Below are 24,987 nucleotides of genomic sequence, written 5' to 3'. Positions count from 1 at the left end.
CTTCGCCTTGTCTCCCTCACCACACGTTGTCCCGCTTCGTCTCGTGTCGTCTCGTCTCGTCTCGTATCGTCTCGTGTCGCCTCGTTCGTTCCGTCCGCTGCGGTACGTCGCACCGCGCCACGGTGAAGCGCGCACGTAGGCACGCGTTCGGCTATGCTCGTCCCGAAGCCGATTCGATCCGAAGCGACTCGCCACGATTCTGACTTCAATTTCGACTCCGATTCGCGTTCCACTCGTTTCAATCACAGTTTTACCTTCTTGCGTATTTTATACTATCCGTATAATGCCATCTCTATCATAGAGGTTCACAAATCTAAGTCTCCAACTATTCGAACGGTAACTATACAGCAACATCTATTATATATAGTTTCAATAATCGTACATATGCTGTCAGTATGGCGTCAGTCGAAGGAAGCCGAGTCGATATAATATACCGTGAACTATGAGAATGGCAAGACAGAGTGAGTGACGATGAATCGACGGGTATTGTTACGTGCTATGACTGTGATATTTATATTAACAAGAGAAAGAGAAAATTGTACAATATTTAAATCTTATAATGTCAATATTGTTATTTTTACTAGAAATATTTCTTATTTAAATAGTAATTTTTTAAATAGATAGAAAATTTTTCAGTTCTTATAGTGACTTATAGTACATATATTCATATGGCATTTGGATGTGTACTTATTAAATATAAAGACAATGATTCCGAATTATAGAAATTTCTTTTCATCGTCAAGTCACGAGCGCGACTTAAGCGGCTGCCGTGCAGCTGGCAGCCAAGCTTTTACTACACAGACGCATTCGCGACACGTCGCCCGCACTCCCAACCTCCACCAACACTTCGTTGCGTCATCACAGTTTCACGGTGCCGGGATTCAACGGGAGGAGAACGCGCGCGAGCGCGCAAACGGGACCACTGCGAAAGCGACGCATCTGTATCGCTCCGCTTACACTTATTACAAATCCGCCAGTGATACTCAACCTAATTTAAACTTCGTGCAAGCGTGACGCATCGGTACAACGGTATAGCTTAAACGTAGATTAATATTTTCGCGATTTATTTCTTATCTCTTTTTTTTATATCTATAATATTAATTTTATATTTATATAATTTGACAGATTTTTTATATCGGATTTTCGAAATTTTCTACATGTGAAATCATGATATTTAATATATCTTATAAAAAGAAATGAAATTTATTCAAATTAATATTTTTATAGAAATGAAAGATATTAAGATCAAATTTTAATATATAATTTTAAAATAAATCGTACAAATCATATGTTTTAAATAATATATATATATATTTAAGCGCATTAATATTAAACTCCCTTATATTTCATTCTATTAATAACATTTGATAGAATAATAATATTAATATAATATTAATATATTAATATACACGATTAATAATTCCTAAAACGAATCTAGTGTCTGCTAACTTTTTACTTTAAAAAAACTTGTTTGTAGTATTTTCAATTTCAATGCAAAAAAGGAAACCGCAAATTATTCTCACCAAAGTCATCTACTATTATTAATCTGAACTTGGAAATATGAGCAGTCATACGAGTGGACTTCTCATTACGCCTAGACACATTAAGATCAAGTACGCTAACGTTCCACATCCTCGAAAGCGATAATTCGTGTTCAACTTCGGCCCACGTATAAAGTAATTATCATAGTTGAATCGGTCATGAACTAAGCACTATAATTAAAGATCAAAGATTCACCAAAGCGTTTGTCAACTAATGGTAACCACCGATATGCATCTTTGGAACGAGAGGCAACGCGGATGTCGCGTGCAGATATTATAGGAATATCACGACACGGTAGAATAGTGGGATTCCGTTTGTAATTAAATGTCCGACACGGTATCATAAAGACGAACGCTCGTATCGCGACATCATCCGCGCAATTGATGCTCATCTATCGCGCATTCTTTGCATACTGAATGCCACGTGTTATGTTTCAATTAATATGGACGACAAATCTGGTAAAAATTTTAATATATACTCAACGATTTAAATCTTTGAATATAAATTGGTGTTTATATAAATTGGTGTTTATATTGGCTTGATTCTAACAAAATAGTAGAAAAAAATTAATCTTGAAATTAACGATTGAATATGTATATGAATATTTATACATTCATGTATTATATTTAAATGATTACGATTAAAGTAATAAGGATAATGAAATAAAATGATAAAATTCGCGATACATAAGTAAAAATAAAACGATTTTTTTTTTTTTCATAATGAATAGATCACTATTGAATAAATTTTTTGTATCTCGAAAAAGATTTTTTATTTTTATAAATTGACCCACATCACATTGACGACATTCTAACCTTTCCAAGAAATGAACAAACCGAAAATTTTTCATCGAATCTTGAACTAATCTCGATTAATCTTTAAAATAAACTGGAAGATTAATAAAGAGATTGTAAACATTTTAGTCGGCGATGTGTTACTTCGATATCAGTGTAACTGATATGCTCTAACTCAATGATTCTAATACCACGAAAAATATGGACCAATATGGAAGTATAATAAAGATAAGGAAAGAAAGATAAAGAGGATGGGAGAAACCAAAAACACAGGCTGAAATGAGATGATGGAATGACGCGCTTCATAATTTCCATAAATTATTATATAAGTTATTTAATTGTTCGATTAAATTGTTTATTCACAATTTATTCGTTGTTGTGGATTAATCCATTTTAATATTTCGTTTTTGTATAAATGTTTTTCCATAATTTATGCGATAACGCACCGTCAGTTTAATTCTAAATTCAATGGTACCGTTACAAGGCGCGATGTCAACGCGAAAAATAAACTGGTTTATAAGGATTACAGAGAATTTGCAATCAAAAAACAGGGATTGATCGTCGAAAAAGTTAACAGGTTCGTGAAACAAGTTTGAAAATAATTAAACTATTACTCGGTGTTTTATTTTATTAATTTTTCCTACTGAAACGTAATCGTCCGATTATTTGAAAAAAAATCAACCGTTCGAAAAACGTACCGCTCAATTATTCGAATAATCGAGATTCTGCCACGTATAACTTTTGCAAACATCAATCGACATTTATCTGTTTTAACTTTTATTAATAAATAATTATAACGTAAAAAGAAAAAAAAAATTAACCATTATATGTCGTACACAATTACATACATATAATTCGTGTTAATGTAAAAAAAAAATTCTTCGAAATTTTTCGAATCTCATAGCAAAGCTAAAACTCGACCGAAGAAAATAATCTCACGTGATTCGATTTCTTCGATTAATTCGATTCGATCATCTAGAAGCGGATCCGAGTTATCGATAAATCCAATTAACGACACCCACCTTCCTCTCGAGATGGTGAGTTATTAAAAGTTGTCAGCCACTGATAACCCTCGGTCTACGTATCGAGATAGAACCGCAAAATCTTCAACCGACTTCTCTTCTACGACCAAACGAAAGAACGAAAGAAGTTCTTCTCCATTGGTTTCACCACGCCTCCAGTTCTCGCATATGTATTTTTAGGTTAGACTATTTTCGAAAGTGCACGGAAGAAATAGGGGAGTGGGAAGAAAGAAAAGAGAAAGAGAGAGAGAGAGAGAGAGAGAGAGAAATAAAAGAGGAGGATAGAGAAAATGGGGAAGAATACCGATCGTTCCTTCCTTTTTTTCTTTCGCGGTATCTGCTGGCTCGTTTTCGCCTACAGTCACGTAAAAGAAGCCAGCACCGGTATTATCCGCACAATGCACACACAGAAGAAAAGACTCGGTGAGTGGAGCAAGAGGGGAAGGGAGGGAGGGAAACCGAGATGGAATAGAAACGGGGCGAAGGTGAACGTCGTTGGAGTAACAAAGATGGCGGAAAGAAGAGGTCGATGCCGCCTTCCTACTGATTTGCGAGATCACTCTCTCCCTCTTTCTTCCCATCCTTTTTCACTCCTTTTTTCCCTTTCTATCCTCGTCTCTTTCCCTTGCAATCCCTCCTCACGACTTGTCACCCTGCCAGTCCCTCCTGTTTCTGGGTTTGCCGTTCATTGGAATGCGAGAGTAATCATTCCATCCTTCTCCATCGACCTCTTTCGCGACACGGCCGAACCGACTGATTTTCTGTTCCATTGCTTTTGCCCCGATGCACGCGCCTATTTATCGCTACAATTATTGCCTCGGATGCCTTTCCTTCCACCGACCATCGAAATACTCTCTACCTCTTCGTGGTTTCTCACGGTTCGCGTGCTTCGGATTAACCTTCCATAAACGCGCGTGACTCGCAAGTTTGTTATATACATATATGCATTTCCATGTATTTATCATTGTGTCGATACAACTACCATTTCATTATTTATTCTTACACGCCAATCTTTAATTTTTATAAAATGATTAATAAATTTAATCGGATTAGAATTGATTATTTATATTATTAATCTCTTAATGTATGGATTTTTAACTTTCATTTATCTTATATGATATTATGCTATTAATTTATACGATTAATAAATATTAATAAAGATTGAATCACTTAGATTGTTAGCTCGAGTTGAATCTGTATCAGAAAGCTGTGTTAAATTTGGATTAAGATTCGATTAGACGGGATGCAGACGAGACTAAGGAGAGTTCGTATCAAGCATTCTGATGGGTTAGTTAATAATAAATTACAAATACATTATCTCTCACATCAATAGAGCATTGAACATTATTTCTTCACCAGCGAGTTAAAATATTGAAACTTCGTTTCCATGTTGAAAATATTTCGAGTAGAATTCGTTATTCTTTTTTCTTATTCTTAAATTCAAAACTCGCCAAAAAAATCCCTTCATCCGTGCAAGATCAAACGCGACACACGTATATCTCGTGGATTTAAGCCGTATCCTCAACATGAAAACCGCCGCATCACGCAAAGGGTTAAATAAACGGGTCTCCAAAAGGAAGCAACGAGGAGGAACTGAAATAACGCGAAACATTTTTACATTCGCGTCCTTTCCAACCTATGCACGAGCATACGCGCTAACGAGCCAACCGTTCCATACGGTTCGTCGCAAAAAGCCTCTTAAGGTTGACAAATTTCAATTACGCGCGCTCGCTCGCTCGCTTGCCACCATGCCGATTTATCTCGAGGCGTGCACGATTCCAGCGAAACCTGTCGTCAGCGAATTCCTACGGCGAACAAAGAAGTCGGCCGGTCGAGATTTCCTCGCGACTTAACCGGCGCATAACTAAAAAGTAAAAGCGTCAAAGGATTCTGGCTCGATTACGTCTTCGCGTACACAGCGGCACCTATACGTCGCGTTTGTTTAAACGAGGCACTGCGCATGCGCGATTCACACAAAAACCATAAGCTCGTAACGGACCTAGCTAGGGTGGGAAACGTGCGGGACGAGAAACATGGCGTGAAGATTACGCGTGTATAATGATACAGTGACGCAATAGAGGAAGTTTTCGTGTACGATTGCGTTTGAACGTTTCACGTTTTTTTGTTAAGACAAAAAAGGCTAAGAAAAGCAAGTAATTATTTAATCCCTTTTATTAAATTCTCCCTTTCTTATTTTCTCTATCTTACAGCAATTGTTATAACCTCGTATAAAAATCAACTCGTCGAATTTATATCATATATAAGTCTTTTGCAAACAAAAGAATAAAATATTACGACAAAAAAAAAAGGGAATACTATCGAAACTCGCGCAACAATTGAACACGGTATCGAAAACAACTCATATGATAGCATACTCGAAACTACGATTCGACGTAGATCGAAAGAAAAAGATATTCGTGTGTCGAACAATTTAAGTAGCCTGCCTCGACCATATCCTCTGGCTACGAGAGAACATTTACTTATTTCGTAGCTCGACCAACTGGATAATAACAATTTCCACGGATGCCTGGTGAGGTCTGGTAAACAAGCCAACTTCTCCGTTCTAATTGTCAGCTTTTCTCCCAAACGTCACTGTTACGCGAACGATCGGCACACCGCTTGTGCGTCGTTCCTTCAATGTTATCCAAGGGGAGAAAGAGGATCGGTTAATTACACCATTCGTTCCAGCCTATTAATGAGAATCACTGCCGTGGAATGACATCTACTACCTACTTGTTTTCATTAGAGCCTTAGAAGTGCGCACGAACCGATGGCGTGTTTCTACAACTATGCCTCCTCTCGGCCAGCCCGGTATCGCGCATCCACGTAATTGAATCACGCTCGTCGCACGGCTAAACAGATCCGTTCTCGGTAAATGAGATTCCATGGAAATAAGCGGCCGAGATTGACCATGAATGAGAAACGGGCCAGGCGATCAGAAATTTTGACGAAGAAATGAAATTGAATCAAATGGTTTTGAGATTATCAGACGATTTTAACTCACCCACGAGATTAGGTTTGCTTGGATTAGAAAACTAGATGTAGAAAGTTCGTCGGTGCACTTACCTGAAACAGAAAATTTGATTTGATTGTTAGTTTGTGCGCGTAATTTTATCGCATATGTTGAGTTGATGAAATGATTTTAGTGGGTTTTTTTTTTTTTTTTTTTTTTTTTTTGGAATTGAAATTTTTTGAAACGTTTGCAAGAATTTATTTATTCGATAATTGATCTCGTTGAAGGATAATTTGAGACTTTGATTATTGGAATCAAATCGAGATGACGCATGATGCCGTTACCGAGAATGTTTAAGTAATCACTGCAGTTATCTTCTTGGAATTTTGTGTATTTTATCTCAAGTAATATTAATGAGCTTCGAATGGAAATAAAATGCGAGAGGAAAAAATTATCGTAAAGGCAAATCATTTATTTTATCCAAGAATTATTATATAATAAATTATTTAAAAAAAATTAGACGCGGATAATATATACCTGGTTTAATATATATATATATATATATATATATTTATCTTTATTTTTACAAATATAATTCATTTTTAATAATAATCCATGTAAATAAGATAAATAAGATAATTTCTTCTAAGAAGTCAACATTTAGCAAAGTGTGTTATTCGAAATATAATACGAAATATTGAGATATAATTTTTTAAAGATCTATTTGCTTCTTTTGCTTACATTTCTTAGTGCTTAATGACTTCTTCTCTTCGTGGAATCGATACGATTGCTTGAAATAATCATACGCTTTTATATTTCCCTATCATACTGTCATTGGATCAAAGATTATTTTCAAAAATTCGAAATGAATTCTTACTATAATCCTGTTCACAACATCATCATACTCTCAAATGTTGCTCTACAATTTTTATTCTAGGAAATAATAAAATTAATATAAACGAGCGCAATGAATAAATAACTAAAAAAAAAAAAAAAGAAACTATAAATATAAATAAAAAATTTGCTAAGAAACAAAATAATTCGCCGTTATTTGTTAAACGGTTGATACAAACAACGTGCAAGAACAACGAATAAACATCCGCAAACATCGTCGAAACAAGAGAACGTAACTTGTCGAAGTTGTTCTAAAGCCCAAGAATGACGCGACCAATCCGTTCTCTCGTTATCGACGCTTTTTATGCCACTCCGATAACGAAACTGCAGAGAGACACTTACGTCAGCACGGTGTACAACCAAGCCTTCGACGAACTTGCTTGATACAATGTCGATATCTTGTTCAAGTGCAATGTCGCCGCAAAATCACGTTTTTCATCGTTGCGTGTCGACATCCCTCGATTCAAAATCTTAGGACAAGCTTTCGATCCTCCAAACGCACATTCTACGATTTGGAATTTGAGGAATCGCGATTTTAAACAGCAAAAAATAATTGAATAAAAAAGAATATTTGAGAAAAAAATTATTAGAACAATTTGATCGTGATGTTTATTTTAGTTTCCTCTTTTTTTTTTTTTCCCCCATTTGAAAATTAATTTACTTCCAACATCTCAAGATCACTGATACACAAGTTTTATTTTTATTTTTACATTGCATAATTGACATGCGTTTAAACATGCACGTATAACAACGTGACTTTAAAACGTCCTCTGGAATTAGAATTAAAACGTAAAATTTACTTTTACCAAGGTCACAGATGTCGGAAAACAACCTGTGAATACAAACATGTTTACCATCGCGTGACTGATATCAGACACGTATTCGTCAGCGCATTTGATAAACTACTGACAATGCGTTATTCCAACGAAGAGAGAATTAATATAATCTTCGTTTATAGTGAAAGTGTTTAATCGGATAGCGATTCAAACGAAGACTTCGAAGTATCCACTTACCACCTATCACGTTTCACGTATTGCAAATTTAATTAAAATCGGACAAAACGTTCAAAATGAATAAAAATTCAATTATAAAAAGGACATAATAATTCTCAATTCTCCTTCATTATCACGCTATCAAATTATTTAATTTTTTCTTTCATTGGAATATCTACAATTTAAGCTCACGCCAAATTCTTTCAATCCCAAGTTTGCAATTTCTTTTATAAGTAAAATTATCCCTCATTCTCACTCGCAAGGAGTCGAACTTGGACAATATTTACGGTTTCCAGGATGACTCCTTCAAACATTGAATCATCGATCTTCACAAAACAACGTGTATTTCGCGTGACGGTGAAAAAAGAAAAAAAAAAAAAAAAAAAAGGAGAAAATGAAGGAAGGCGTCGGATACACCGGTGGCCTGGTTTCTTAGGATCATGAAAGGTGTTCTCCTCGGCTGGCGAGTGTAAACACTGTTGCTTGCTAGAATCTTCCTTAGTGCCGGCCTCTCGAGCATCGTCTCTCTCGTCATCTCTCCTCTTTTCCCGCCGGTTTTCCTTCGCCCGGCTGCGGCGATCCCCCCTCCGCCCCCCTGCTCCTTCGTCCCTCCCCACCCCTCGCCCGGTTTTACTGCGTTGAAAGGGCCAGCAAGCATCGGTGAAAGAAAGTATTTTCGGTTGGAAGAAGCTTTACACCGCGATGTGAAACGAAAGGATATGTATTGTAAGTATTGTAATTAATGGAGGAGGATGGGGATGCCTTTAACGTAACGGCTTCTTCGATTCGAAATTCATCGCTAAATATCTTTGATTGAAGGGAGGAAATTGCCGAAATTGGGAGGAAAAAAAAATTTTTACATTTACAATTATTATTTTTTTTAATCGAAGAATCGAAGAGTCAAGAATCTAAAATGGCACAACGAGGAAAATGTTCTCGCGCAAGAAAAAGATTATTATAATTTTCCAAGAATTCGAGGTTAAAGATCGAGTAATTACAATTGATTATTTCGAAATTGTTATTTATTAATAAAAGATAAAAATATCTTCTTTTTTTTTTTTTTCGACCGATTTAATTCACGTTCGATATTAGATTTTTCTTCTTTTTTAACACGCATCGTATTGTCCAGGGAAAAGTAAGTATATTTATATTTATAAGACAAGAGTCTTAAAATCCCAATGAAAAAGTTACGAGGAAATATTTAAGTTTAAGGAAAAAATTGCGCTTGCCTGAATTTCTGACACTTTCGTTTTCTCTGGTGTTTATTTTGTTTGAATAATATAACAAGAGTATATTCGTTTCGTGTAAAAAATGTTTGGAAAAATCATATTGTCCCAATAAAACATCTTTCGTCTAATTAAAATTTCATTTTTATCGATTACTTGTGCCACGAAATCCCGTGTTCCTTTAAAATTCACGCGAACACTCTCGAATAAATCTCGAATAAAATCAAAGATGAATAGCAAATGAGCAAATAATTAGTAAAAAAAAAAAAAATGAAATATTTAGAATCATCGATTTATATTCGTTATAAATAAATTTTCGAAATATATCGATCTTTCTGGCATAAATTTTTCTTTTGCATCCCACCACGTAACAATGTCTGTGCACGACTCGTTAATTAGCTTCGTCGAATAAACGAACGGGAATGTAGAGCGAGAACGATCACTTTTCTCGAGTCGTTCGAATCGTGAACATTAGACGACGATCGATACTTTTTCGACGGTGGTCCGTAGGAATTGTGGCGTGTAATCGTTCAATCGTATCGGGTTATTGTTCTTACCAGTCGCGGTGATTTTTGCTTGAAAAATCGCAACGTTAATATTATATAACGAGGTTCGAAGTATTGTTATGTAAATGAATTACGAAGCGAGAAAAGCGTGCTACGGTTACCGGTCGAGCAAGTTTCAGACGCTTTTGTTCGTTCACCGATTATATTTAACTTTATCACGGAATTTGTTTTAGAGGGAGGCGGAAAGAGAGAAAGAATTCGATCGAGAATCGAACGGTCTCGGCCATTCGGATTGGAAACAATTTTTCCTCCAATTTCTTTAACTTTTTCAAATAAAAAAAAAAAAAAAAAAAAGGAAAATTGAAATAAGAGCGTTCTCGCTCGAGGACAGCACGGTTGGAAGTTTCCTCAAGTATCTAGGAATTTAATTTAGAGGAAAGACAGTGAAGTGAGAAAGTGGAAGGTATGGACGCGTAATACAGAGAGATATTAATCCTTCAAATTATAATTTTCTTCCTAAGAAGAGGCTTAAAATGACAGCGCTATACTCCTCGCTATATATATAATAAAATCGAGCTGTAAAATATTCAATATAAATTTTTTTTTTTTTAACTAATCAATCCAGTTTCGTTTCTTCCCCCCCCCTTTTTCCAATTTTCCAAAAATTTATTTTTGCAAAATAAAAATTCTTTCCTCCCCAAAACGAACGTCTTCTCGAAACGGGCCGACAACCGATCGATTGATTCCGCGAAATCCCGAAGGATCGTCGTCAAAACATCCGACTTTCTCTCCTCGACTCGGCCTGCCTCCTCTCTCCCTCGACTCGTTCCTCCGGTTTACGTTCGATTTATCGGCGAAGGGATGAATCGTGGGGAACGCGTGCAAACGGGCAGGAGGGCGACGCTTGCATAAAGTGGTGGAAAATTCGGGTTGAAACCTGTGAAAACGGGGAAAGAAGATCAATAAAGTGGTATGCCATACTGTCGGGTGCCGCTGTAGTGTGTGTGCCGTTGTAGTAGCGGCTGGCTGGCTGGCTGGTGTGTATTATTAAGCGGAGGTGTGGAGTCAGAGGGGAGGGATGAGAAGGAGGGACAATAGACGGAGTGACGATAGACGAGAGAGGAACGGCCGCAGTGTGGGTGAAACATTGGTCAGGGATGAACAAAGATATGAAGTGTTGAGAGAGAGAGAGAGAGAGAGAGGGAGTACGAATCGAGGAGGAGATGGAAAGGCGGTGAACAGGAAATATGGAACAAGATAATAAAAAACTCGCGGGAGGAGGAAGAAGCCGAGCTGTTTCCACGAGAGATCGCTCTTGGAAGGTGGGTTGAAGAAGGTTGTGAGCAATATTTGACAATGTAGCACGAATGGTAGAAAGTTCGACCTAACTTTTTAGGAAGTTAAACGATCTTGTTTTTGGGCGGAGCTCGACTTTTTCTTTTGCATGTTATGTTTGCGTTAAAAAAGTTACTTGTAATTTGGTTGATGAGGGGAGATGGAGAGCAAAGGATAGTTCCATAGGAACGAAACGCGTTACGTGTAAAATGGTCGATTTAGTGGAGCGGGAAGACGAAAAGTGAGCATCGTGTGCCATACCAGCGCCGGTTGCAACACGGTCTAGTTAGCAGAGCGCAGTTTTCTGCATGGTTTACACGTGGAATGGACGGTGCAACGGGAAAAGGTGAATTAGAAATTTGCTCTACATACTTATACCGGTGTGAAGCCGGAAAGGTTGATCCCTATTGTCATTCCGCTTGCTTCTCCTTCTCTAAAATCGATTTCTTCGATTCAGGTTGTAAAAATGTAGGCGAGAGAAATTGCCAATCTTCGAAAAAAAAAAAAAAAAAAAGTCGAAAGAAATCTCGGTTCGAAAAATATTCAATTTAAATTATTCGCGGGTGGTGATTAATTCGAAAGGATTTTGCTGCTCAACAGGCACGTGGTTGAACGGAACCCGTGCATCGATATTCCAGTTTCCCCTTTAAGCCTGATTCATAAGTACGCGGCGCCACGATTACTTTCCCAAATTTATCGCCGCTCTAAAATTTTTTTCTCCCTTTCCTTTACCTTTTTTTTTCTTTTTCTAATCATCGTTAAATTCCAACTCGAAACGGATATCAAGGATATCGATCCATTCTTTGAGAGGCTCTCTAAGAGAAGCCCAAGTCTGAAATATTTTTATTTCATTTCATACAACGGAAATATATGTAACGATAATATTTCATTGTAGATGTAAAAAAACCCGAATTTAACCCGATTCAGATCCAATTTTTTCGTTGCAAAAAATGTTTCTCTGTGTTTAAAAGAAGAAGAAAAAAAAAAAAGAAATCAATTCACAGGAATCTTTCGCGTTTGACAAAGCCGTTTTTTACCATTTTAACCCCTGATATCAAATAAATAGGCATTCTGATATTTCAAAATTTCGAAATTACCGCGGTTGGATAATTATGATAAAAAGTGGTCCGTCCAAAAATTATTTTAAAAAATTCATCCCGCCTTCGGAAACGTGATGGGTTGGTGTTCGTCGCGCCAATGGGAAAACCAACGAAACCCCAACGCACGCGATCGACTTTGCGTTCTCCTTCGCCCTCTTCAGCGTTCGAGGGTTAGAAGCTGCTCGGCTTACCTTCGCCATCCCTTTTCCCTCTGCGGTTCCCTCTGCCTTCGAGCATCTTCCACCGCCTGTTTTATTTTTATTTCTCTCTCTCTCTCTCTCTCTCTCTTTCCCTCCTCGCCCCTTAGAACCCCTTCGAATGATTTTCCACGAGTATTTTATCCTGCGCAGATTTATCATCGGTGCGTAACGTGTTTTTTTAGGAGAGCAGCGTAGTAATCTCGATTTATTATTTTTACGGGATGAGGAAGAAGCGAATTTTTATTTTTCGTATCAGAGGACGAAGAGTTTCGTTGTATCTGATCTTTGAAAAAATTATATTTATAATCGAAGAATTATCGAGATGGAAATGTACTATTTTTTTTTTTTTTTCACACGACTCATAGATTTGTCCTTCGATCGAATCTCTCTAATTCGTTTTCCCGCGTTCGATCATCAGTTTCGCGTCCTCGATCTCCCAGGTGGTCTGCCTCGCCTCGGGGAGGGGGAGGGGTGAAAAATGCCCGCGCGTCGGATGTTTATTCGGCAACCGAGAATACTCGGATTAATTGCGCCCACTGTGAAACATATAACATCGTTACAATGCTGTTCCGCTATGAATGGATCGAGGTTTTCCAATTGGAGATCTGCTCGTTGGATTTTAAATGTTTCGAGAGGGGATGAAAATCCAAAAAAGGAAAAAAAATACTTTCAAGAAAGTATTATTCACTTCCATCCGTCGAAAGAGTATTCTTCATCTTATCCTCTCCCCCTCCCCGCTCTAATTACCAGAGCGGCAGAGATGGAAAAGAAGGAGGAAGGGTAAGCATATAATCTAAGCGGTTACTGTTTGACAAAGAATATCCTCCTTCAATCACGCGCGAAGATCAACATTCGTGGCAGTCGCCACTCAACCGGTGGCGAAATACCCCCACCACGGGCAAAGATTCGAGGAGGGAGAGATTCTCCTTCCCCTCTTGCGAAACCGCGAGCAAAAGGGTCGAAGGGGAGAGAATACATCCCTAAACAGCTTTCCGCTTTTTTTCCTTCGATACTGTCGACTCTTCGTCCAACCACCTCGCCCCACAGATGCGTTTCTCCAATTCGGTTAATAGGCGTATCTGATTTATCGGCCACCATCTATTGTTCCTCTTGATTCTGGTGCAGAGTACACGCTCTTGGAGAGTTCTTCCTCCCCTTGGGGAAAGTCAAACCATCCTGGGTTTGATTTTGCACGATAGTGATTGATATCTTGGAAATGAATGAAAAGGTTGGGTTTGTTGGATTTGGTTGATAATTTATCCAAAAAGACGAGGTGTTTGTTGAAAAAAAAAAATTTTGCTACGTTTCCAGAGAAAGAAAGTCGAATCGCTCGTCGATATCTTTGTGCAGAGCGACTATAATCGCCTGTAATAGCGAAAGAGTTAATATTTACTTGAAATATTATATTTTATTTAGTTTAAAACTGGTCATAAAATTCTTACATTTATAAATACTGATTTATAATCGTAACATTCGTAAGAATCGAATATTAGAGTCTCTGTCAGGCTGGCAGAAAATGTCTAAAATCTTTAGCCTCCATAAAATCCTGGAATATAGGGCACATTCGAATTCGAATTGGTTCATGGAAGAAAATCGATCGGTAAGTCGTAAAAGACCTGCACAAATATATACATAAAATACACGATGATCTGAACTTATTATAAATGGATTCGACTCGAGATTTCCCAGATTTCTAACAATATCTGAAAATTTTGTAATTCAAGAACTAATTATTTTTGAAAATTTACACCATTCTTGATTCTAAAATTTATCGAGAAATCGACATTTACGAAAATTAATAAAAGATTCGATGTATTAATAAACGATTGGATGCACCGAAGAGTGCAAGTTCTTAGCAGATATCCAATTATTCGAAAAAAGAAAATGGAAAAGGAAAGAAAACTTTAGATTTCTCGATCCTAGAAACGTCTGGAACCAGAATATTTTAAAGAGAACACTCAAAGCGAACACACTAACAAATCCATCGAAATTAATATCTACAAAAATTAACAACAAAATTGATTCCTAACTCATCCACTTATTCAAACGACACAAAGTTCAAATTTCTCGATCCTACAAAAACCTAGAGAACATTTTAACAAGTCCAGTCGAAATTGATATCTAGAAAAATTGATCCAAACGATTATATACAAGAACAATGATTCCAAGATTCACAGCATTTATTCAAAGAGCACAAAGAAAAGCGTCAAAACTTCAGATTTCTTTAAATTCTTAAAATGCCCTCGATTCTAGAATTGAAATATTTGAAGAAGGACACAGCCATATGCACGCACAATTCCGATATTTCGATCTAAAAACGTCGCGCCTACCTACGAACAGAGGGTTATCCCGTTCTTCGCTCGTCCTTTCGTCCCCCGCTTTGGACGGTGGCGGGCAGGCGACGCGCCGGTAGAGGCACAAAGAGAGAAAAGAAGAGGAACAGAGAGGTAGAGAGAGGAAGAGAGGAAGACAGAGAGTAGGCGGCGGGCGAAGGCAGTAGGTGCCTCCATGTTATGCAGCCCCACCACCGCCTCTATCCTGACCAACCGGCTGTTTACTGTTTGGCCTCCCGGGATATCGATCCCAGTAGCGTAAGAACCGGCAGCCTAGGGCCACCGAGAGATCGGCACACGTCGAGCATTTCGTCGCGTCGACGGTTGCCAACCGAGAGACACCGAACCGAATCTCCCTCTTTCCCTCCCGTCCCTTCTCACTCTTTCTCTCTCTCGCCAACTTCTCCCCTCTTTTTTTTTCCGTTTCCTTTTTTCATCACGCCGCAGAGCTCGCAGACCGCCCGCGAAATCGACGACTTCGATTCTGTCCGTCCCTGTTCTCCTAATTGGGAATACCGTTAGTCCATCGCGACCAAGAAGAGGGCCACTTGACCCCGCGAAATCGATTCGCGACTCTGAGTTACGCGTTTTTCAGCGCCACAGGAGGGTAAGGACGGATAAACGACGAGGAAGATCGCGCCAGATGGTTTTTGTGGAGGGGGGGAATGAACGAAACTTGCAACATCGGGAAATTAGATACCTCGGAGAGCGAAACTGGTTTTCGGGGGATGTGCGTGAGGAGGTCAGGTGGATGGGAGGTGGATACCTGGGAAGGTAATCGTTTATGGGACGATGCCGGTGTGTTTGGGAAGATTGAAGTTAGGTATTCGTTTGGTACAGGATAATAAAGGGGGAGAGAGGTTGTTTTATGAAGATTATTGCAATATTTTGGAATATTCTTTTCCAGTTAATGGATGGATATGGTTAAAAAGATTGAGACACGCGAGAAAATACCTGATTTTAATATACTGTTTGTAGTTTTGATAAAAAGCGATAATTTTCACAAAGTATGTAAAAATTTTCAATTATATGCTAGGAAAAAGGAGAGACGTATCGAGGATCGTGTACGGGTTACCAAGTCGTTAATTAAACCGTAGGAAGGCATAGGAGCAGGATCAGAGATGAAGAAGGAAGAGGCGTTTATCGAGAGGATCGTGGAACGGGATGATATGTTGAGAAACGGAAGCAGGAGCAGCCATTGTTGTGCTAAGAGGGTCGAAGAATGAATCTTGCCGCGAATAGATTTCGGCTGGGATTAAGCCGTCCCACTTTCGATTCCATTCGATGGCATCGTCGCTGCCGCGACTTTATTGTGCCCGCCACTTCGAATAACCTTCGCTGCCAGACCTCGCAATTTCCGCACGTGCAAATTTCCGAATATATCCAGACGGATCACAAGGCACAATATTTTAACGTTTAAAACGAACTTTTCCTACGTCACCGCGAGTCGAGGGTTGCGATATCTCCACTCCTACATCCTACACCACTCGTCGCGACAAAGGGAGACCTACATTCCGAGAAATAAAAATGGAACGGTTCGTCTTGATCTTTCATTGTCCGGGCTATTGTTTCGCCGGATATCTAATCGTTCGTTTTTTGATTCGAAGAAAATAATGGGATTACTTTAATCGATATTTAATTGAGATTTTAAAAAAAATTTAACTATGTATTTAAAAATATATATATATATATATATAAGAATTATTATTAATCTCTTTTGCTCGTAAAACTAAAGTTATTTTAAGTTAGTAGAGATATTATTAATTTTTCTAATTACTCTTAGATATATTAGCAAAAATTAACGGATTATTATTTCTTTTAGAATCTACAACTCGTTTAATTCATTCATTTCGTTTAATTATTATTAAAATTAAAATTTTAATATAATCGAAAGTTCGAAACCCGGATGATTTTGCAACGTCCACGCGGCGCATGCCCAAAAAGATGTCCTGTGCGGATGATCTTCGACTTGTATCGGTACACGTGTTTCGCAGCGTGTCGAACACGCGGTATCAGCGATGCAATCTTTCGATCCTTCGCATCCGCGCCCAATTCTCTTCGTTACTCGCCTCATGTTCCTTCGCCGATGCCACGAGTACGATATCATTTCACATGGATCAAGCTCAACTCACCGATTGTTGATATATGATTATTCATTGATCATTAATGAAAGGAAATCATCAATTTTTTATTAAAATTAAAAAATGAAATTAATAAAATCTACGAATTATATTAAAGTATTAGAGAGATATGAAAATTAGAAACGTGTAATCTTCAGCATTTCTCCAAAAACGTTGGTCGCTGAACCGCGAAACTGGGTCATTCGACCATCAAACGTCGCGGCTGGTTAATTCAACGCGAAAAAACAAAGACGACTTATTGTTTTCCTTGGTTCTTTGAAGTTCGTCCAAATTAGCCTAATTGATCTTAAGATAAAAAAAAAAGCATAAAAATAATTGTAAAGTAGCATGAAATCTAGAACGAGTTGCATCATTTATAAATTTAAATAAAAATTATAAAATTTTTTATCAACATGATTATGAAATCTAACATTAATGATATTTCTGCGAAAATTAGTTAAAACAAAAAAAAAGTAAATAAATGAAGAGATACAAATTTTGTAAGATGTTCGATATCATCATGTACAATTGCGCATAATCACGTGGCTCGTTTATTAATAAACAACGCAACTGTTACTTAAGTATCATTATTCCTTCCCTACGGAATAATCGTACAGTCGTGTTTTGTAACTTAATCTTATAAGTAGGTACAAATTATACGTACTGGTGCAATTAAAGAAAATTGTAGACAGACATATAACGACAGAAAAAAGTGGAATGCTTAAAAAAAAGTGGAACAAGTTAAAATTTTCGTTATATACTGTTATAAAAATCCAGAACAGTATATAGTAAATGTTTATTCTTTCGCAATTTGACAATTAAATTGTTATAAATGAAAATCAAATCACGAAATAAAAAAATTAATGTACAGTAATAGCTATTTTCTAACCCAATATTAATACTTTCCGCTATTGAAAGTTACATGTAAACTGATGTACTATTTATTACAAACAATAATTTCATACATGAAATCGTTTCATATATACAATTAAGAGAACATTAAATAATATAGTATAGAATATATTTTGGAACTATATACCTTTTATCGTATATTTCCTTTTTCCAAGATTAAACTTTCATATTAAAATAATTTAAAATATTCTCTTTTTTTAAGAGGCAATCCAATTTTAATCATCTATTTACATCTATTTACTTACGATTTATGTAGTCTCCTGATCCTAACCTCAAATCATCTATTTAATCACTCATATAGTTACATACAACACACTATCACTGAACACATATACGATTCATACATTTTACTTAGAAATAATTCACAATCTACAAAACAAATAAATCACGATCTTCCTGCGATCAACAATGTTGTTAAAATATCCTCGTGGCAATTGCACAAAGGAAAGCACTGGAAAGAGAGAGTGAAAGTATTATTCGACATCGTTGTGAAGCGATTCTGAAGAAAAGGACCAATAGCAAAGAGATTCTCCTTTCTCCTTAGAAAAGATCGAAGGAAGCCGTGTCAGGTTAGGAAAAGAAGCCACTATTACGCGGCACGGGACGAAAAGGCAATCTGTCGACTAAGCCGCTTCTTATTACTTTGCCACCATCAACGACTACCGGTGGAATCGGCGTGAAAACGTATACCTTCGTATACTATGTAAATGCGCGCCATCTCGTGACTCTCTAACCTGTTTCCTCTATAAGTTTATATACAAGGGTGAATGTGTGCGTATATAGAGAATACCTAGAGCGTTTTATGCGACGCGTATCAGCGTGACTGCATTCGCATTGTACGCTCAAATGGTCCATGCCACCCACGACCAAGTCGTGACTTTCCTCTTTGGAAATACGCGACGCGTACAAACCTTGTGCGAAGTTTCTTCGCGCAGGTGCATGCGCAGATCTTGCAATTTATGAACTGAATAAGTACTGGTTATGTTTCTTTTCGCGAGACGATTCGCGTCTCGATGAAATTGATGTTAAGATTTTAACAAGCTACTGAATTGTTATAGCACGTTAATATGGAATTTTCGTTCTTCTTTTATCTTGGTTGTACAGGTTAATGAAATAAGAAGTTATATAAGAATAAGAGTACAGCTAGAGTCTTGCTAATTGAATAGGTTATGTCAAATTAACAATTCTAAGAAACGTTTCGTCTCACGTTCTTTCAATCAAAGTTAATTGTATAAATATTATATAAGAATAAGATATTATATAGAAAGAATAAATTTGAGTTAATTTTAAAAATTTAGAAAATTATTTCAAAATATTAAATTCATTTGAAATAAAATTAGTCAAATTTGACTATACTTACATTTATATTTGCATCTATTTTATGTATCGAATTATAATATAATTCTTAAAATATAAAGGCGTGTGGAATGAAATGGAATTTTAAATAAAGTAGATTCATCGAACAAAAAGTTTACTTCGTAATCGAAATCGCGGAACGATAGCTCTCATAGAATCTATGCGAATGTAAATACATCCGGTACTTCTAGTCAATGAGTACTAGTCGCTTTCACCATGCAAAATTTTCATTGTTTTGTTGAGTCTGACAAACGTACGGGAGTAATTGTAATCATTGCCACATGAAGCAACAGTTTACTAATTTCCGGTTTTCATGTATGAAAGAATAGCCCGCTTAAACTTTCTCTCGTCTACAAATACTACATGCAAAAATAGTGCATATTCTTTAAAAATATTCCATATTAAAATATTTTCGAAAATATATAAATTATATTTTAAAAATAAAGAAATAAAAAGAAAAGAAACATTTTAAATTTGATAGAATAGATTAATTTAAAATAAAAAATATTAATTTCCAAAAAATTTCTTTAATAAGATTTTCTATATCTTCAGTATATTATTATTTTTTTATTATTTTCATGATGCATTCATCAAAATTTAATAAACAAATTTAATATAATTAAAAGATAAAAACTTAATTTTTTTCTTAAAAAATGTAGTAAAATTACAACAATAAATATTCATAAAACGTTTCCTACGCATTTCACATCAAATTCTACAACTTTTTGAAAGTTGGTCAACAAAGCAACCAAACATGACAAGCGAAAAATCGTACAAGTACGATCCAAAAAACCGTGTCGTGCAAGAAAAATCAATTTTTCCGATGACTCTGAATTCACCAGAGAAAAAAAATGAAGAAAAAAAAGAAAAAAAAAATCACAATCGAGACGACGAGTCGATTATAACGCGATTCAATATTATCGAATGTGCAATAAAACTTGGATGGATTAATAAAGCTGAATAGATAGGCTAAACGAATTCGAATTTTCTCTAGTTATCATCGTTTTATCGCGATCGTTATAGTCAATAGAATAGCTGATTAACATCTGAGGAAAACGAAAATTCCATGTAAAGATCGTATGATATCGTCTCTGTTGAGATTCCCTTGACCGGTTTCCGGGGGAAAGGAATTTCCTTTTCTTCATTTCACCACGTGTCTAACGAGGATTCCATCGGAAGTTCAGGATACGGAAGTGGATATTTCCTTTTTGTTCACTCGATATGATACTTTCAATTAGAGTCTGTTCTGGTTCAATTATGAATGATTTGAAAGTTGAGGAGAAAGTTGATGCACCATCATTATTTCGTCGTTTTATAGCCAACTGAAACAAGATATAATACAAGGTTCAACCATATTCGTTAATATAATTAATATAATATACAATCATTACATGTTTAATATATAATAACATTCATTTAACATTTTACATTTGTACATCTTAAACAGGGATTAAATATTATTAACGAGATTACCTCGCAATTTATCAGATTAAACCGGACCAACGAATTTCACGTAAGTTTTCATTATAAGGATGCATCTTTAATTTTTACCGGTGATGCAAATCGAGTTAATCGAATCACGAAATGAAAATGTTAAGCGGAAGGCAGCCACGGAGGAAAAGCCGTAGGCACGGGATAAAATCGATCGGGGGTCGATGTACTTATACCTGTTCCCAACCGTGTCCATCTATCTGGGAATCTGGCGCTGCGGCGGACCACTCTTCCTGGCGTTGTCGATAAATCACCGATGGTCGTTATTAAAGGACCTCGGGAATCGTCGATCGAGGACAAAGAGGAAACGGGCAAAGAGGAATCATGACGACGAGAACCACGACGACGGCGACGACGACGACGACGACGACGACGACGACGAGCACGGTGGTGACGACAACGCGAAAGTGAACAAGGATCGTAGATTGGACAATGGGCAACATGATTTTCCATTTAATCTGGGATAAAATATTTATCGGCGTCGAACGTAATTTTTTAATCGGAACCGCTGTCGAATTCCCGCGGCAAACGTGCTTTTGTCTCGCATAAAGAAAGCTGAAAAAAAAAAAAAAATGAAAATGAGAGATTTCTTTGCAAAATGACATCTAGTTTTTCCGTCGACGCGTGATTTGGATGGTTACTTTTCGTTTGTTAATGCTTTGACAAGATAATCTGAAAGAAAGATCAGAGATTTTGAAAGAGAACCGTATACGCGATATTAAATTACGTACTTTGTGAATCTTTGTAAAAGTTTATCAGATGTGTTATTAAGTACTTTTCAATGTTTAAGCAATTTAATTCTAAAAAAAAAAAAAAGATTACACGAAAAAAAAGACTACGATACATCTGATTACATCATCCCATTTGAGATATTCAGGGTCAAGCAAAGGGAATCAAAGCTAGGAAATCGAGACGTTGATTAGTGTCTAAACACTCGAACGATCCCAATTCGATCTAACTCGATATCGAGACAAACCAAACTGTCCGGGAGAATCGTTCTCTTTGACCGAAGTAAAGGCAGAAATTGCACGGTGAAAGGAGCAAAGGGACAACGCCTCATGTTGTCGGTTACCAAAAGTACAGTCGAGCTTTGTTAGCTTCATATTGCTGATGAGAGATCGTATCATCGCACCAGCTATCGTCGAGTCCTCTTTTCTTTTCTTCCATTTCACCTTCTTTCGTGGACGTTCCTGTTCTTTCTTCCGAGACGTAAACACGATACGACACATCATTGACCTATCTTCGTGCAAAGCAAAAATCTCGATTTTCTTGCGTCTGATAAATATCATGCATCATGTAGGAATAGAGAAAATTTTAATACGTACTCGGTTTAAAAGAGTTTCGTGGATATAGCTGACTTCGATTTTAATATCGTACGTGTCGATCCTCAGATTAATATATGTTTGTTGTAAAGTTGATGCTTTTGAATTTTTTTGCGGTTAAATTATTTGCAATTAAAAACGATACGTTCATGAGAAGATTAACGACAAAGAAAAATAATCAAAGCTAACATACCATACTAAACTGATCCAACAGAGATTCGTATAATTGACATACGATGACAGGGCTAAATAGAGCCGACGTTTTCGATCCTGTCTTCCGGAGAAATCACGGTTAATTCTGGTACATGGTCGAGTCATTGGTCCCAGAAAAGACAAAGAGGTCGGGGCACAGGGAGGAAAAGAACGCAGGAGATGATTCATCCGCGGCGTGTTCCTTTCCAGCGCGCAATTGTCATCAATTTCGGGCCTAGCCGTTAGGTGTGGTGTAACAATAAACGGCGCTCGTGCAACGAATACATAAAACATCCTCCTCTTCTCTTTCCCTCGTTCCTTTCTTGATCGTAAACTCACCGTGCATGACCATCCTCGGAGAGAGAAGGCTACTGTCGGTTCTGTCGTACGACACCCAAGGAACCGACTGCGATTTTCTTGGAACGTAGCGATTAACTCTTGCGATTTTGTGGTTACTTTCGCCTTAGTTGGATTTCTCGATTTAATTTTAAAATTAGCGTTCTCGCTACAAGATTTGTGTATGCGATTTTAGTTCTTATTAAAAGAATTTTTGAATTGAAGAATAAGAGAAACCTTCGTGTTTACATCGATACAAATTTCCGCACAAGCTAACCTAAAAATTTATCCGCTATCTAACTGAATTATTACCAAATAATCTGAAAGTAAACTTTATTCGAAAATAAGTCTCTCTCAAAGTTCTAAGCAAATTTCTCCTATAATTCAAAGTAGCTGAACATTGCACAAGCACATTCGTTTGAGCATAGCCATCCATTGGCGTTTCCAAACGCTACGTATCTCGAGTTACAGCGATTAAACTCCTCGACAAAGCATCAAAGCGTTACGAAGACTTTCGCGCAAAACGTGTGCCAGGTGAGTACGAGAGACGACATCCGAAAATAACGTAACTTTCCCTCTCGAAACGAACCACGCATACAAAGTGGCGGCGTGTCCCGTACTAATAATCGTTTTCCGGGCTGAAGTGGCACCGGTTTCGCGAAACTTCTACGTTCTTCTACACACATATTTGCGCATGCGTATTGCGTTCACGTATAATCGGGCTAATGCCACCAGAGGGATCGGAAGTTCGTGCAAAACTGCGAATAATAGATAGGCTCGTTATTTGAATAATTTGATTTGAGATTTATTTTGAATCTTGAAATTGTGAGAATCGAGAAAAAGATATCAAAAGAAACAAACGATTTTGTCTTCCTTGAGAAGAGAATAGGAATGGAAAAAAAGCGGATTACAAAGTAAATTATAATTCAAATTCGTAACGTCTTTTTTGATCGAACAGTTTTATCGATAAAGGTAAAGAATATAAAGCCCGGGTACGACGAACGTAGATGATGAGCTGATCAGAGTGGCCATCCGTGTAATTAAGGAGAGGAACCATGCGATTCATCGTGGGTAGATCAATTATTCTATACAAGTTCGCGAATTAATGCGATACTCTGCTGAACAATGGAAACGATTTCTCGCGTGGGCGGTTAATATGAAGATACGTTTCAACTTCGATATATCGGAAACGTTGTCGTCACCTAGGCCGCCGTGGGCGTTGATACAAGCACGCAAACCTTACAACGTTCACGAGCAACCAATAAACCGACAACATTACAACCGCATCGGTGTCGTTTTCGATCTCTTTTTATCGACGCGACAGATCAGCGACGAGCGGCTCGAAATATCGAAGAATTTGAATTTGTTCTTTTGTTGCTTCTGGATGAATATGGAGATTCACGTGGAAGATTTCGAAAATTCTGTTTTTTTTTTTTTATTTTTATTTTCCTTATCTTTTTTTTTTATTCTTCCCTTTTTGAGAAGAAGGTAAGAGGAATGTTTTGAAATACAATAGATGACTATATTAAACCGTACCTTGGTCAAATATTTTATTGCTACAGTTATTATTATTGGCTCTATATGCAAGATGTAAAATATATGTAGAACATTTTTTTGAGAATTAATTCTTGATACTAAATTTTTTCAATATATAATATGTTTATTTAATGCCATAACGGAATAAAAGTATATTTATATTTACAACCTAATATAAAAATCTTTTTATTTGTCTATTGACAAAATTAAAGAAACATAGAATAAAGAAATTTTTGAATCTATACATAATATGAAAAATTGCAATATTACGCATCGTGGCCATGATTTTTTATAAATAATAAAATATCAAAAAATGTAGTTCTCACGTAATAAAAGAACTGTCAAAATTTGCATTTGTTGTACTTACATGAATACCATTATTGTACAAGTCCTATGAAATCCCATTTTATTGTAATTTTTACTAAAATTACTTTTCCAGTTTGGTTGAATGAGGAAGATATGAAAGGTACAGTAGATAGAAAAGAAAGTTTCATTGTTCTTTCCTATAGAACAAAATTCTTTTTAATATGTAGATAATAGCGCTGTTATTAGTAACAATGTGGCACATTTTAAATGGTATCGTTTTACGTGCACCGAAAAAATTTTACATTTTCGTGCTCTCGTTCCAACCGTGGAATAAATCCAATATGTGTAAACCATGGTTTTACAAAACAAACGCACAACGAAACGCGTATAAATAAACAATAAAAATTTTTCGAAAGCCAACTCGACCGTTTCTTAATTCACATATTCACCAATCTTTTTCCATCACCGATAGATTTATTGACAATTAAGAAATAACAATTAAGAAATTTTTATCAAAAA

At 36.7% G+C, this 24,987-nt stretch overlaps 1 protein-coding gene and 2 long non-coding RNA genes across 5 annotated transcripts in view; 1 reads left to right on the top strand and 2 right to left on the bottom strand.

Moving 5' to 3' along the window:
- mam (neurogenic protein mastermind) overlaps positions 1-24,987 on the bottom strand; it is a 214,835-nt gene that overhangs the window by 109,473 nt on the left and 80,375 nt on the right. The window lies entirely within an intron of this gene.
- Positions 102-2,307, top strand: LOC147657150 (uncharacterized). The gene is made up of 2 exons (XR_015292972.1): positions 102-336; positions 395-2,307. It is a non-coding gene; the product is annotated as an uncharacterized LOC147657150 (long non-coding RNA).
- Positions 20,479-23,247, bottom strand: LOC105735511 (uncharacterized). 2 transcript variants are annotated; one of them, XR_015292974.1, is made up of 5 exons: positions 22,292-23,247; positions 22,102-22,196; positions 21,849-22,016; positions 20,953-21,331; positions 20,479-20,607 (listed from the first exon to the last, which is right to left on the bottom strand). It is a non-coding gene; the product is annotated as an uncharacterized LOC105735511 (long non-coding RNA). The 2 variants fall into 2 exon arrangements; XR_015292973.1 differs by having other exon boundaries at positions 21,849-22,012.

The sequence above is a fragment of the Apis florea genome, unplaced genomic scaffold (genome assembly GCF_048593485.1).
Source record: "Apis florea isolate Af1SG1 unplaced genomic scaffold, ASM4859348v1 contig_3203_pilon, whole genome shotgun sequence".
In the NCBI taxonomy this organism is placed as follows: domain Eukaryota; kingdom Metazoa; phylum Arthropoda; class Insecta; order Hymenoptera; family Apidae; genus Apis; species Apis florea.
The sequence above is the reverse complement of the archived record's forward strand: the minus strand, read 5'-3'. Positions and strand labels throughout refer to the sequence as shown.